General features: G+C 42.2%; 2 pseudogenes across 2 annotated transcripts; one reads left to right on the top strand and one right to left on the bottom strand.

The window, feature by feature from the left end:
* The first annotated feature begins 258 nt into the window (after positions 1 to 258).
* Positions 259 to 1,260, top strand: LOC308553013 (S-adenosylmethionine decarboxylase proenzyme pseudogene; annotated as a pseudogene). Its single transcript has one exon. The product of its transcript is annotated as an S-adenosylmethionine decarboxylase proenzyme pseudogene (transcript).
* A 1,797-nt stretch (positions 1,261 to 3,057) lies between these two features.
* LOC308553403 (glyceraldehyde-3-phosphate dehydrogenase pseudogene) lies at positions 3,058 to 4,150 on the bottom strand (annotated as a pseudogene). The gene has a single exon. The product of its transcript is annotated as a glyceraldehyde-3-phosphate dehydrogenase pseudogene (transcript).
* Positions 4,151 to 5,452: the final 1,302 nt, after the last annotated feature.

The raw sequence follows: 5,452 nt of genomic DNA, 5'->3' as shown, positions 1-5,452 counted from the left end.
TAACGGGGAAACAGCGAACTACAAGAGACTGAACTGTATCTGCCTCTATTTCCAACAGACTCACGTTCAACTTTTGCTCACACACAAAAAAGCCAGGAAAATTTTATTAATCCTTTTTTTAAAAAAAGTTAATATAAAATTATAGCAAACAAACAAAAAGAACCTGAAACAGCTGGAACAATCCGCAGCAGTGGCAGTAGAAGAGATTTAATTTAGTTGATTTTCTGTGGTTGTTGGTTGTTCGCCAGTCTCACAGTGATGGAAGCTGCACATTTTTTCAAAGGGACCGAGACGCTACTGGAGGTTTGGTTCTCCAGGCAGCAACTGACGCAAATCAAGGATCTGGGGATCTTCGCACCATCCCAAGATCTGAGTGGGACATACTTTTGAAGGATGTGCAATGTTCAATCATAAGTGTGACAAAAACTGACAAGCAGGAAGCTTATGTACTCAGCGAGAGTAGCATGTTTGTCTCCAAGAGACGTTTCATTTTGAAGACATGTGGTACCACCCTCTTGCTGAAAGCACTGGTTTCCCTGTTGAAACTTGCTAGGAATTACAGTGGGTTTGACTCAATTCAAAGCTTCTTTTATTCTCGTAAGAATTTCATGAAGCTTTCTCACCAAGGGTACCCACACTGGCATTTCCAGAAAGAAATAGTTTCTTAATGCAGTTTTCCCAAATGGAGCAGCGTATTGTATGGGACATATGAATTCTGACTGTTGGTACTTGTATACTTTGGATTTCCCAGAGAGTAGGGTAATCAATCAGCCAGATCAAACCCTGGAAATTCTGATGAGTGAGCTTGACCCAGCAGTTATGGGCCAGTTCTACATGAAAGATGGTGTTACTGCAAAGGATGTCACTCGTGAGAGTGGAATTTGTGACCTGATACCAGGTTCTGTCATTGATGCCACAATGTTCAATCCTTGTGGGTATTCAATGAATGGCATGGAATCGGATGGAACTTATTGGACTATTCACATCACTCCAGAACCAGAATTTTCTTATGTTAGCTTTGAAACAAACTTAAGTCAGACCTCCTATGATGACCTGATCAGGAAAGTTGTAGAAGTCTTCAAGCCAGGAAAATTTGTGACCACCTTGTTTGTAAACCAGAGTTCTAAATGTCGCACAGTGCTTTCTTCGCCCCAGAAGATTGAAGGTTTTAAACGTCTTGATTTCCAGAGTGCTATGTTCAATGATTACAACTTTGTTTTTACCAGTTTTGCTAAGAAGCAGCAACAACAGCAGAGTTAAGAAAAATGAAGAAAAAATGCAAAAAGGAAACACATAAAAGAAGGTGGTGGCTGCTTTTTAGATATTGATACTGGGAGCCATGCTTTCCATAACCACCGCCTTGTAGTTGCAGAAAGCCCTAGATGTAATGATAAGTGTAATCATTTTGAATTGTATGCATTATTATATTAAGGAATTAGATATCTTGCATGAATGCTCTCTTCTATGTTTAGTTATCCTATGCCACTCTTGCTGTGAAACTGAAGTGCATGTAGAAAAAAACCTTTTTTATATGAAACTTTACAACACTTGTGACAACAATTCAATTTGGTTTATGTGCAGTGTACTATTTCTCCAGGTTTCATCCAAAATCCCCCACAGACAAGGCTTTCGTCCTCCTTAGTTGGCCTCAGCCTAACCATCCAGGACTGTTCTGTTAAGTTGCTGCCGGGATATTACATCCAGTTACCTCCAATTTCTAGAACGTATTCTCTACTAATGTTATTGAAACCAATTTCTACTTCATACAGATGTTTTTTGCAATGGCAATTAAAGTTTTTCTTCCATTAAAAAAAAAAAGTAGTACCTCAGTTTTTGAAGGTCAGCCTTTCTGGAAGACTGTTCAAGTTCTGAAACGTTTGGAAACTGAGGTGCGGTTTCCCTTAGAAAGTAATGCAAAATGAATTAACCTGTCCCAGACCTTTAAAATCAACCCCTAAAACAGCAATTTAACATAAATTTTACTACCTAATGATACCACAGATCCATAAAGTGATACACAATGAAAGCAATAAACACAATATGCTGTACTGTAAAAGCAATAATAAATAAACACTATGTAAAAACAGTACTGTAGATGATAAAAATGAAAATGTAATTTTTTCTTATGTGCAGTGATAATAGTCATGGTTTGGATTGGGGTTCCCCTTCAATAATCACATTAGGTGACTGTTCTCCAGGTGTTCTATGGTCCTCTTCCAGAATCACAATAGGTAACTGTTGTTCAGGTGTTCTGTAGCCCTCTTCCATAATCACTGTAGGTGACTCCTCTCCTGCCAGTCTTTCCCTTGATGTTTTTACACCACTGACACCTGGTTCAGACTCACTGGATCTTTTCCTCACTAAAAAGTTTTCAATTGACATTTGCTTTTTCCGATGTTTTAAAATTTGTCTAAAGTGAGACATAGCATTATCATTGGAAGTATTAGTGGCATGACTTACAGCAGCTTTATCAGGGTGATATTTTTCAACAAAAATTTGCACTTCAACCCATTTTGCACACATTTCTTTGATCAGTGCAATAGAAACACTTTCTCTTCCCTCCTCTTCCTCCGAAGACAATTCCTCAGTTGTCACCTATTGTTGCTCCGTCAGAATGTTTTGAAGTTCTGTGGTGAGTTCCGTCTTGTGATCCTCCACTAACTCCTCCACATCATCACTACTCACTTCTAAGCCCATGGACTTTTCCAGAGACACAATATCCTTAACAATAGGAGCATCCTCTTCAACATCCTCAAATACACATTCAGGGACAGATTCTGGCCACAACTTCTTCAATGCTGACTTCATTGTTCTATGAGACACATCCCTCCATGCTTTGTCTATGAGATATAAGCAATGTAGGATACTGAAATGATTCTTCCAGAACTCTCTGAGGGTTAGCTCTGTGTCCAAGGTGACCTCAAAGCACCTTTGGAACAGTGCTTTGGTGTAAAGCTTCTTCTTCTTTTTTTTTTGGCTGGGTATAGTGAACTTCATTGATGGTGCAAGACAAGGTAGGGTTCCCTAAGCCCCTCCCCTTCTTCAGGGAGTCTGGGATGGAAACTGTGGAGGTCAGGAGATTGTGTGTTGGGGGATCGCTTTGGGGCAAGAACTCCCCAGCAGCTGAGGGTCTCTCTTCCTCTCGCTGGGGCTGGTGGCCCAGGGGGCTCTTACTCCTTGGAGGCCATGTGGACCATAAGGTCTACCACCCTGTTGCTGTAGCCAAATTCATTGTCATACCAGGAAACGAGCTTGACAAAGTGGTCATTGAGGGCAATGCCAGCCCCAGTATCAAAGGTGGAGGAGTGGGTGTCACTGTTAAAGTCCCGGGAGACAACCTGGTCCTCAATGTAGCCCAGGATGCCCTTGAGGGGACCCTCTGATGCCTGCTTCACTACCTTGTTGATGTCATCGTATTTGGCAGCTTTCTCCAAGTGGCAGGTCAGATCCACAACTGACATGTTAGGGTGGGAACACGGAAGGCCATGCCAGTGAGCTTCCCATTCAGCTCAGGGGTGACCTTGCCCACAGCCTTGGCAGCTCCAGTAGAAGCAGGGATAATGTTCTGGGCAGCCCCTTGGCCATCACACCAGTTTCCCAGAGGGGCCATCCATGGTCTTCTGGGTGGCAGTAATGGCATGGACTGTGGTCATGAGTCCCTCCATGATACCAAAGTTGTCATGCATAACCTTGGCCAGAGGGGCCAAGCAGTTGGTGGTGCAGGAGGCATTGCTGACAATCTTGAGGGAGTTGTCATACTTGTCATGGTTCACACCCATCGTAAACATAGAGGCATCCTCAGAAGGGGCAGGGATGATGACCCTCTTGGTTCCACCCTTCAAGTGAGCCCCATGGTAGTGAAGACAACGGTGGGGTCCACATACTCAGCACCAGCATCACCCCATTTGATGTTGGCGGGATCTCGCTCCTGGAAGATGGACTTTCCATTGATGACAAGCTTCTCTTTCTCAGGCTTGACTGTGCCTTTGAACTTGCCATGAGTAGAGTCATACTGGAACATGTAGACCATGTAGTTGAGGTCAATGAAGGGGTCACTGATGGCGACAATATCCACTTTGCCAGAGTTAAAAGCAGCCCTGGTGACCAGGTGCCCAATATGGTCAAATCCGTTCACTCCAACCTTCACCATCATGTCACTGGGTGGTGGCTGGTACTGCGTGGGAAGATGCGGCAGTCTGATGAACAGGAAAAGCAGAGAGCTGGTGTAAAGCTTCTTAAAATTAGATATGACCTGCTGGTCCATGGGCTGGATGAGTGGAGTCGTGTTGGGGGGCAAAAACTTTACTTTGATAAAACTGAACTCTTCCATCAACTCATCCTTCAAGCCTGGAGGGTGAACTGGAGCATTATCCCTAACAAGCAGGCACTTCGTTGGAAGATTTTTGTCTTGGAGGTATTTTTTTACACTTGGCCCAAACACTTCATGTACCCACTCAATAAAAAATTGCCTGGTTACCCAAGCTTTGCTGTTTGCCTTCCACATCACATGCAATTTGCTTTTTATGACATTGTTTTTCTTAAATATCCTGGGTTCTCAGAATGATAGACTAACAAAGGCTTCAATTTAAAATTCCCACTCGTATTCCTACAAAATAAAAGGGTTAGCCTGTCTTTCATGGGCTTGTGTCCTGGCAATGATTTCACCTCCTTTGTTATGTAGGTCCTCTTTGGCATTTTCTTCCAAAAGAGGCTTGTCTCATCACAGTTGAAAACTTGTTGGGAAAGGAAACCCTCTGTTTCTACATAATCTTTAAATTCCAAAACAAATTGATCAACATCTTTTTTGGCACTGGCAGCTTCACCATGTCTCATACTGTGTATGCCACTTCTCTTAAACTTTTCAAACAACCCTCTACTTGCCTTGAAAATATCACTCTCCGCACTTGTTCCAGGGGTGTTTTTGATGAGGTCAGCATGCAAATGTAAAACTTTTTCACAAATCATGCTCTCAGAAATGCTGTCACCGGCCAACTATTTTTCATTTATCCATATGAAAAGCAATTTTTCCACTTCTTCAATTGTCTGTGTTCTTTGTCTTATAAGTGTTTTGACACCTCTCGCAACATTGGCTCCTTTAATGGCTTCTTTATTTTTTAAGATGGTACAAATTATAGATTTGGCCATATTAAACTGTGTTGCCAGATCACATACACAGACACCACTTTCATGTTTAGAAATAATTTCCTTCTTCACCTCTATTGTTGTTCTGTTAATGATTATCTTTGCTTTACATCTTTTATCCATTTCTCAGAGCAAGGGGTTCATTGGCAGAGGGCTCTTGAGATGACATGAACACAGATTGGTTGTACACAGTCACGAAAACAAATTAGTTGCAAGAGTGCTCCTGATATGAGATGAGCACAGATTGATTGCACACAGTCACCAAGTAAGCCCAAATATCACCTCTGCATTGCATGGATGCTCAGAGATC

This window comes from Miniopterus schreibersii (genome assembly GCF_964146895.1).
Source record: "Miniopterus schreibersii genome assembly, chromosome: 2".
Taxonomy (NCBI): Eukaryota; Metazoa; Chordata; class Mammalia; order Chiroptera; family Miniopteridae; genus Miniopterus; species Miniopterus schreibersii.
This window is presented reverse-complemented; position numbering and strand designations above follow the sequence as displayed.